Source organism: Triticum urartu, chromosome 7A (genome assembly GCF_056163025.1).
Source record: "Triticum urartu cultivar PI428250 chromosome 7A, HENAU_Tu73, whole genome shotgun sequence".
NCBI lineage: Eukaryota > Viridiplantae > Streptophyta > Magnoliopsida > Poales > Poaceae > Triticum > Triticum urartu.
The window spans coordinates 311,893,858-311,904,250 of NC_141879.1; the positions used below are offsets into that span (position 1 = coordinate 311,893,858).

Consider the following 10,393-nt stretch of genomic DNA (forward strand, 5'->3'; position numbering starts at 1 on the left):
TCCCTGACCGCCCCAACTGGGCTCCTCTACTGATCATCCGGAAAAGAGACATCATAACAGCCCGAATCCTCGTCGAATTCCCACTTGAGTTCGGTAGCGTCCCCTGCACTGGCTTCATCGACACCTACATCTGTTTGGAAGTACCTGTGAGTCACGGGGACTCAGCAATCTCACACCGGCGAGATCAAGACTATTTAAGCTTAAGGGTAGGAAAAGGTAGTGAGGTGGAGCTGCAGCAAGCACTAGCATATATGGTGGCTAACTTACGCAAAAGAGAGCGAGAAGAGAAGCAAAGCACGGTCGAGAAGCTAAAAGTGATCAAGAAGTGATCCTGAAGCTACTTACGTTCAAGCATAACATGAGACCGTGTTCTCTTCTCGGACTCCGCCGAAAAGAGACCATCACGGCTACACACGCGGTTGATTCATTTTAATTAAGTTAAGTGTCAAGTTCTCTACAACCGGACATTAACAAATTCCCATCTGCCCATAACCGCGGGCACGGCTTTTGAAAGTTCAAAAACCTGTAGGGGTGTCCCAACTTAGCCCATCACAAGCTCTCACGGTCAATGAAGGATATTCCTTCTCGCGGGAAGACCCGATTAGTCTCAGAATCCCGGTTACAAGACATTTCGACAATGGTTAAACAAGACCAGCAAAGCCGCCCGATGTGCCGACAAATCCTGATAGGAGTCGCACGTATCTCGTTCTCAGGGCAAACCGTATGAGACATCCTACGAGTAAAACCAACCCTCAAGTTGCCCCGAGGTGGCCCCGCAGTCTACTCGGTTCGGACCAACACTCAGAGGAGCACTGGCCCGGGGGGGAGGTTTAAAATAAAGATGACCCTTGAGTCTACAGAACCCAAGAGAAAAGGCTTAGGTGGCAAATGGTATAACCAAGGTTGGGCCCTTCTAGAGGAGTTTTATTCAAGGCGAACTGTCAAGGGGTTCCCATAACACCCAACCGCGTAAGGAACGCAAAATCAAGGAACATAACACCGGTACGACGAAAACTAGGGCGGCAAGAGTGAACAAAACACCAGGCATAAGGCCTAGCCTTCCACCCTTTACCAAGTATATAGATGCATTAGAGTAAACAAGATATAATAATGATATCCCAACAATATCCATGTTCCAACATGGAACAAACTTTATCTTCACCTGCAACTAGCAACGCTACAACAGGGGCTGAGCAAAAGCAGTAACATAGCCAAACAACAGTTTGCTAGGAAAGGTGGGTTAGAGGCTTGATATGGCAATATGGGAGGCAGGATATAGCATGTGGTAGGTATCGCGGCATAGCAAAAGAGCGAGCAACTAGCAAGCAAAGATAGACGTGATTTCGAGGGTATGATCATCTTGCCTGCAAAGTTCTCAGAGTTGACGAAAGCTTGATCCTCGTTAGCGTACTCAACAGGTTCCTCGATCACGTACTCATCTCCCGGCTCTACCCAAAGCAAGAACACAAGCAAAAGACCAACAATCAATCACGGTCAATGCACAAGCAACATGATGCAAAACATGACATGATATGCGAGATGTGATATGCTATGCATATGCGTGCTCCGGAAGGAAAAAGATGAACAAGGCATCAATTTGGCAAACCAAGTGTGCCGCTGGAAAGATGAGATGATTTCGGTCGAAATCGATATAAAGATCACCGGAATCGGATGCACGGTTTGCAAATGGCAAGCAAAACAAGAATGGCACAATTCTGCGATTAACAGCATGATGCCATCTAGAATGCAACAAGAAACTAAGCTACTGCACCCCAACATAACAACAAAGCAAATGGTAGTGATGTACTCAAGATGCTTGACAAAACATGAAAACTGAGATACGGCTAATTCACACAAGAGCAGGTTCAAACAAGCATGGCAAAAGTGCAAAAGATAACAGCTTCACAGACTTGGTGAAAATACTAACATGCCAGGAATAACAACATGCTACAGGAACAAATCATAGCAAACAAAGGCTTGGTCTGAATCTAATCAAATCATGGAACAAAAGTCCCTTACTGATCATGAGCCAAAAAGGAACAGAAGATATGATGGCACCCATGTAAACATAGCAAGTTTTATAAACAGATTCAGACTTAGCAGAAAACTGAGCATGGCATAAACAGAGTTATGAAGGCATCTTTGCAAGCTCTATTCACTCACCACAAGGCATTGCATGACAAAACAAGCATAGCATCAACAATAATACATGTTCATGAAGCTACCATGGAAAGATGAAGTTCATAGCATGCATGGATTAACTACAACAACCATGGCAAAATTGATTAACATGTAAACAATCTGCCAGGAACATTTTATAGCAAAAGTAGAGAAAGATTAAGACATTCTAGGGCACTCCATAAATGCAAACAGGGGCATGGATGGATAGAGCATAACCATATGTTCAAAATCTCCTTACTGAAGTATTTCAAAACAAGCATGGATATCACTGTAGCATCATGTTTACATGGCATAAAACTAACAGCAGAGCAAGGACTTAGCAAAATCGTAAGTCCCTGAAATCAGCAATATCACAAAGGCTAATTTGCATGCTTCTGCTAGTCACCACATTGATCACAAAAATACATGGCAAGCACCCCTATAAAGATGGCGTGGCATAGATCAAAACACATGTAGAGCTCATGCCCATATGATGCACACAACAAATGTGACAAAAATGACAAAACCACATACTCTGATAAGTAACATCACCTAACAATTTATAACACTCTTGCATTAGTGAGTTGGGCATCAAAATGGACTCAAACAAGCATGTCACAATGGAATGAAATTAAGAGCATCTCCCAATGAACATTTTGATATATAATACACGCAAAACGGAGCAGTATGCAACAAGTTATGGCATGTCAAAGGGGGGCACCAGAATGCAACAATTTCCGGGACTTACTGGAAAAACAAAGTCAACCTCGTGGATCTAGATCTAGATCTGGCGCGCGCGCAGATCTCGCTGGGGAACGGCTCGCCGGAGAGCGTCGGGGTTCACCGGAGACGGCCGGAGTGAGGAGAGGACGCCGGAGAGGGCCGAGGAGGGCCGGAGCTGCAGGGAGGAGGCGGCGGCCGCGGTGGGGTCCGGTCGGCGAGCGGCGGCGCTAGGCGAGGCGACCGGCAACGGCGGAGGCGGTGGCGCGCCGGCGAGGCGACAACGGAGGCACGCCAGCGGCGGAGAAGCGGCGTCGAGTCGGGCGGCGAGGGGAGGAGCTCACGCGCGCGGGGCGACGGAGTTGGGCTCACGGGCCATGGCGGTGGTGGGTGGCGGCGTGCCACATGGCGCAGCATGATTCGTCCGGGCGCGGCGGCAATTCCGCCTGGCTCGGACCGGACGTGTCCGGCGGCGGATGAGGGTGGATCTAGGGGTTTTGGACCGCGAATTTGACGGAGGGGTGCACCTATTTATACCTAGGAGGAGGTAGGAGTGTCCAAATGGAGTGTAGTTTTTGCCCACGCGATTGTGATCCGACGGCGAAGGACATGGAGATGGTTTGGAAGGGTTATTGGGCTGTTTTGGAGGGATGTTGGGCTGCAACACACACCAAGCATTTGCGGTTCCCCGGTTAACCGTTGGAGTATCAAACGGACTCCAAATGGCACGAAATTTGACAGGCGGTCTACCGGTGGTGTACCAAGGCCACTTGGCAAATCTCGGTCCATTCCGAGAAAGTTTAACACCTGCTCACGAAAAGAGACAAAGGGGGGCGCCGGTGCACGTAGGAGTGTCGGATTGCAAAACAGACAATGGGGAAAATGCTCGGATGCATGAGACAAACATGTATGCAAATGACATGCACATGATGACATGATATGAAATGCATGACATGAACAAAATTCAAAATGAAGATAAAACCCAACCATGAAGGGAATCTCATAACTTAAAGCCGAAAATGGCAAGAGTCGGAGTACAAATATGGCAAGTTACATCCGGGGCGTTACAACCCCGTCAAGATTCTTGAGTGTGCCAACCGAGTTACACGCAGCAAGGTCATTAAGTTTTGCGAGTTTCAATGGAGCCACCATACCGAGGAAGAAGCCACCTGGGAGTGAGAAGAAGACCTACGGAAAGACCACCCACACCTATTTGCTAGCGAACCCGAATCTCGAGGGCGAGATTCATCTTAAGGGAGGGGGGTTTGTAACATCCCAATTTTCTATTCGGATGTTAATCATTAGGTCATCATATGCATTCATGATTCTTGCATTTTGAATTGGCTTTATTTGGACATTTTGATCCTAGAGACCTTAAGCAACTCAATGACCATATGAGAGAGTTGGTGGTTTTCATAAAATTCCATTTTTGAATTTTTCAAAATTGGTAAATTGGATGAAGGTGATTTTTATTTGAAATTATTTTTCCAATCATTTCAAAATAAATAAAATAATGAGAGAACATAATATGACTTCTTCAAAACAGAGGAAATAATGGAAATTTAATTCTAAATAAAAATATTTATTTATTTGAATTTTTATTTGAGATTTTATTCGGTTAAATTAGGGAAAATTGCATTTTAACCCAGAAAAATGTTCACGTGGTCCTAAATATTAGTAGAGGACTGTGAAAATTATTTTTGGGATTTTAGGATTTTTATTTAATTTATTTTGATTTTTTCCTTTTCAGCAAAATTATTAAAAAATAAATAAAATCTTCTCGACCGACTGGGCCGAAGCCCAGCCGGCCCGCAATCGTCGCGGCGCCGCCGCCGCTCGTGCCCCCTCCCCCAAGCGTGCTCACCCCTCCTTAAATACCCATCGCCGCCTCCCGCTCCTCCTCAACTCGCTAGCCACCACCGCATGCCTCGCCCCGCCGCCCAAGCCGCCCCGCCGCCGTAGCCGCTCGTCGTTGCCACGCCACGCCGCCTCCCGCCGCTCCCCGCCGCCGTAGCCGCCTCCCCGCTGCCATGCATGAACCGTCGTCCCGCCTCTCCGACCTCGCCGGAGAACGCCGTTGTCGCCGCCGGCCGAACACGCGTGAACCGGTAAAACCGATGGGTTTTCAATGGTTTTTTGTTTGGTTTTTCTTTTAGATTGGTTTTATTTTTTTGGTTTTGTTAATTAGCGAACGTTCACCCATTTAGTTCTATTAACGAACGAATTCGTTCGTTAGTTTTCTGTTATTGGACGTTCGTTTGATAGATTTTTCTTTGTAAGGTGCAATGATACGCTAAGACAATTGTGTATAAAATTGAAATGAGTAATAGACATTCGCTGCAAACCATGTAGTTCAACGCATAAGTCAGAGTAAGCAGTAGTTAAAAGGCATGAGGATTAAGGACCTATAACAGCGGCTTTGACTGGCGTAGTCATGCCCTTCGTCTTGCAGGTGTGAAAGTCCTTGAAGATTTCCACAACATTTGGTTCAGGTACTTTTTGGTCCTTGCAGGATTTCCTCCGTATTTGGAACAAGTCAATATAGATCTGATAATATGGTTGTGATGCCCCTGATTTGACTGTACACTAATCATACACGCAAATGTGTACGATCAAGATCAGGGACTCACGAGAAGATATCACAACACAACTCTAGACACAAATCAGAATAGTACAAGCTTTATATTACAAGCCAGGGGCCTCAAGGGCTTGAATACATAAGCTCGATACACAAGCATCAACAGAAGCAAAAATATTTGAGTACAGACATAAGTTAGACAAGACTGCATTAAGAAGGCTAGCACAAAAGCAACAACAATCGAAGAGGCAAGGCCTCATGCCTGGGACCTCCTAAAGTACTCCTAGTCGTCGGCGGTCTCCACGTAGTAGTAGGCATAATCCGGGAAGTAGTACTAGTCGAATGGGGTGGCATGTGGCTCCTGGGACCCACCAACTAGTTGCAACAACCGGGGATAAGAAAGGAGGGGGAAAAGGGGGTAGCAAAGCAACCATGAGTACTCATCCAAAGTACTCGCAAGCATCAGATCTATACTAAGTATGCATTGGTATCAAATGGAAGGGTTGTATCTGTGGACTAAACTGCAGAATGCCAGAATAGACGGGGAAGGCCTAGCCTATCAAAGACTAGCATCTTCAAGCAGCTCCAAGCATCTTGCAGCATGTAGAAGAGTAAAGAATAGCATTTTAATATTAAACAAGCATGTTGTAGCATTAACGCCCAAAGATCCTTCCTCGACTCCTTGCGAGAAAGCAATCCCGGAGCCACATATCCATCACATGTCTCAAGTATCCATTTCTAGTTATATAAGATCAGGATACATGTCTAAACGTCCACTACCATGGACACGGTATTCAAATATATATCTTCCCTGTAGGGGTGCACCACGTTACCCGACACGCTCGATCACTCTGGTCGTACACACTTTTCTGGGTCAATGCCTGTCCTCGGAAGATCAACACGTCGCAGCCCTACCTAGGCTCAGCAGAGAGGTCCCCGCCGGTCTACATCCTAAGCACTCCGGGGTCTTGGGCCCATTGCCTGTTGCACTCCGGGTCATTGCGAGCAGGGTGGATACCAGCACCGCCTCAGATGGTAGCACGATCCAACCGTGCCGCAATGCCAAACTGGACGTCTGACAAAGCTTCAGCCGATACCGCGGTGTCGAGGCCCATATCTATTCTTGTGTGGTGGTTAGTGCGTAAAGGCCAAAGGCCAACTCAGAACAAATACCCAAACCTGTTAGTTGATTGGGGCTCGCGGAGACAAGCAGAGACTCACGATAATGTGACCCCATCGCCCCGTCTCATGGACTTACGGCAAGGGCCCAGAATGTCCGGCCGTGCCATGTTGAAAACTCGCGGGTGCTCCACGGGCCCGCCCGGCTTTCACATCAACTCGCAGGTACCCCTCAGGGCCGACCCGACTTCAATATTGGTCTCAAGTAAAGTCAAGGTAACCGTGTGTCCAAACATCAAGGGGAAAACCCAAGGAATCACCCTCGGTGGATTCCACTCGATGTAATCATCAAGGTGACATATGAGGAACCACGCTCGAGGTTCACACTTGAGGTGTTGCACGACAGAGCCATATCGGGAATGGTGAAGGACGAACCACCCTCGTTGACCACGACCGAATAGCTACACGCCAGAGTTGTCATCAGGATTGCGTTGCGAGGTATCAACCTCGGCGCTTGATAGTAGCTCTGTAAAGTCGAGCAACAAAAGGGGTGTGATGTGATGTGAGGTGTCGGGTCTGGTCGTCGATCACGTTGATCGAGTCATCGATGATGAAGCAGGGGCAAAAAGGATAAGGTGGGGGTCACTGATGCATCACTAACCAGCCTATACTAAGCAGTTTAGGATAAGCAGCTAAGGTACAATGAGTAGGTTACAAAAGCAGGCTATGCATCAGAATAGCAGCAATCAATTACAGTAGCAAAATATAATGCAAGCATGAGAGAATGGAATGGGCGATGTTGGGATGATCAAAGGGGGGGGGGGGCTTGCCTGGTTGCTCAGAAAAGAAGGAGGTGTCGTCGGTGACGTAGTCGATCACAGCGGCATCGGCAGCCGTCACAGGGTCTACTAAAGACAAGAGGGGGAGAAACAGTGGATATATAGCATGCAAGTGCATAACAGGACAACAGGCAGAGCTAGACGTGTTCTAATGCGGTGTTACAAGTCACCGGCGAAGGGGATAACATCCGGGAATGCTTTCCTGAAGTTTGGCATTTTCGGATAGACGAACCGGAGGGGAAAAGTTCGATGTTCTCTATGCTAGGGATGTGTGGCGAACGAACATAGAGCGTATTTGTATTTATCTCGTCGTTCTGAGCAACTTTCATGTATAAAACTTTTTCATCTGAGTTACGGATTATTTTATATGATTTTTCAAAGACTTAAACAATTTCTGAAATTATTTGAATTCAAAAATAAATATTAAAACGCTAGATGCACCAAGCACAGTGTAGACAAAGTGTACATAATGAATGCCAGGTGGGCCAGGGGGTCCTAGTTGACCAGTCAACGTTTGACTGGTCAACACGGGGCTGTCATACTCACAGCTAACTAATTACAGATTATGCTGTTTAATTAGCAGATTAAGTTAAACTAATCAACTTAATTAGGAGAATCAAACAACGTTAATTAATTAATTAATTGTTTTTATTAATTATTTTTATTTTATAGAAAAGGGGCCATGGGCCCGCTGGCAGTGGCATAAGGCCACCCCAGCGGGGCAGGTTAACGGGCAGAGCCCCTGGGGTTGGGCACAGGCCTCGGGCGGGCGCTCGCCAAGCAGGGCCGACGAGGCCATGGACACAGCCGGTGGCGGCCCCGGGCGGGTGGCCACCGACGAGGAGGAGGACCGTGAGTGAGGGGGAATGGTGGGCGGCGAAGGCGGGGCGCAGTTGACGGAGACGGGCGGTGGACAGCGGCGGTGGGCCAGCAGGGCACGACACGGCGGAGACCAGGGAGGCGAAGGAAGGATGCGACCGCGGGTGTGGGCTAGTGAGGCCGAGGCGGAGGAGCACGGGGCCATATCAGCAGCACGCGGGCAGCCAGGCATCGGCAGAGGCGGCGAGCGGCGCACAACAGCGACAGGGACCACAGCGGACGGCGCGGGCGAAGCGGCGCATGGTGGTGGCAGGGGAAGCATCAGCGGCAGCAGACGATGGGCGAAGCCGACGCGGGGCAGGGGCGGTGGTCAGTGGACGAGCGTGGCCAGGCGAGCGGCAACAACCAGCGGCGAGCGGGCAAGCGCGGTCGCAGGGCCGTATGGGGCGGAAACGGGGCGGCGTGACGACGGGGGCGACCACACGCAGGCGAGCGTGAGGAGCACAGAGCTTCGGCTGGAGCACCGTGCGGGAGTAGGGAGGAGACGACAACGGCATCGGGATAGAGGGGGAGCATGGGAGTGGTCGGGGAGGAAGGGGAGCTCACGGGGAGGGCACATGGTGGCCCGGTGGCAGCTTAGTAGCAGCAGAGGGGCCGGAGCGATCGCGACGGACAACGAAGCACGACGGGGAGGCAAGCTAGATGCAGACGACGTGGGGCCTCCCCGGCTCCAGGTGGTGTATGCCGAGGGTGAGGTCGATTCCGGCAGAGTCCTTGGACGCTTCGGAGAGGGACGGGGGCGGCGGTCGCCACGGCGAAGCGAGATGCACAGCGATGACCGGGCGCGGCCGGGTTGGATCTAGGATAGGGGAGAGGAGAGTGTGGGGAAAGGGGGGAGTGGATGAGATGGGGAGGGTTACCGAGGGGGTGTTGCGTCGGCGTCCTTATCCCCTCGGCGGCGTGGCTGGCGAGGTGGTCGGGCAGGAGCACATCCCTGTTGCGATCTAAGACCGAGGAACAGGAAGCAAGGAGAGGGGCAACCGGTGCGGTGGGAATTGGGCTGGATGGGTGGGAGTGGGCCGAGTCCCGGGGGGAGCTAGGAGGTTCCCTTTTCCCTTATTTCTTTGTTTTGTTTGTTTTTCTTTTTATGTTTTTGTATTTTCTTTTAACAATAATCCACCTTGGTACAATGTGTGGCTAGTCTCAAAAAAGCAGTTTGCCATATACCTCACTGCCACAAAAAGTTTGGGGATTGTTTCGAATTAGTTTGGGATTTTCGTAAATTAGAAAAGGATTTAAATGATGTATTGTTCACTGTTTTAATTACGTTAAGGTATTTAACAACTTTATAAAAATGTTGGCTCACCACCATAATTATTTATGGAATATTTGCCACGCTTTGAACATTTTATTTTGCATGTTTGAGAAATTTGAATTTTGGACTTCTATTTTAAATTTGAATTTGGATTGTGATTTGGATCAAGTGAGGATTAGCAACAGTAATGTGATGACATGGCACCATTAACATGGGATTACTGTAGCTTAATTATCTGGGCGTCACAATTCTCCTCCACTACAAGAAATCTCGCCCCGAGATTTTAGGAGGTAGAAGGAAACAAAAGCGGGGTATTCATCATGAAGACGATCCTCGAGTTCCCAAGTGGCTTCATCTTGAAAAGGATTTGATCACTGAAATTTTGAAATTTGACAACCCTCAGACGAGTGCGACGTTTAGCTTGAACGAGAACGCAGACCGGACAGAGGCTTCAGAATTCGATGTAACGTTTTCAATTCTCACAAGAGGAGAAGCGTTTCATGCATTCAAGAGATAAATCCATGCTTCGGTATTCGATGTAACGTTTTCAATTCTCACAAAAGTAGAAGCATTTCACGCATTCAAGAGATAAATCCATGCTTCGGTATTTCGAACAAGAGGAGCATGGTAGCTCACTATCTCATTTGGAGGATGTAGCAGAAGGATGGTTCTGGTGGCGCAAATGATAGAAACGGTATGTGTTTTCAACCATTCTATTACCAGAATGAGGTTGATATTGGGTGACTTCAAAACAATGGGGGAAACATGAAATTACGACCCTTCAATTCAGCGGAAACGTTGTGACTAACCATTGTGGTTCGACATTGGCTCGTGGAATGCAGC

General features: G+C 48.4%; 1 long non-coding RNA gene across 1 annotated transcript; it reads right to left on the minus strand.

Annotated features, from left to right (window-relative positions):
- Nucleotides 1-5,533: 5,533 nt before the first annotated feature.
- On the minus strand, nucleotides 5,534-9,182 carry LOC147959434 (uncharacterized). The gene is made up of 2 exons (XR_015611543.1): nucleotides 8,842-9,182; nucleotides 5,534-7,485 (listed from the first exon to the last, which is right to left on the minus strand). It is a non-coding gene; the product is annotated as an uncharacterized LOC147959434 (long non-coding RNA).
- Between the last annotated feature and the right edge of the window lie 1,211 nt (nucleotides 9,183-10,393).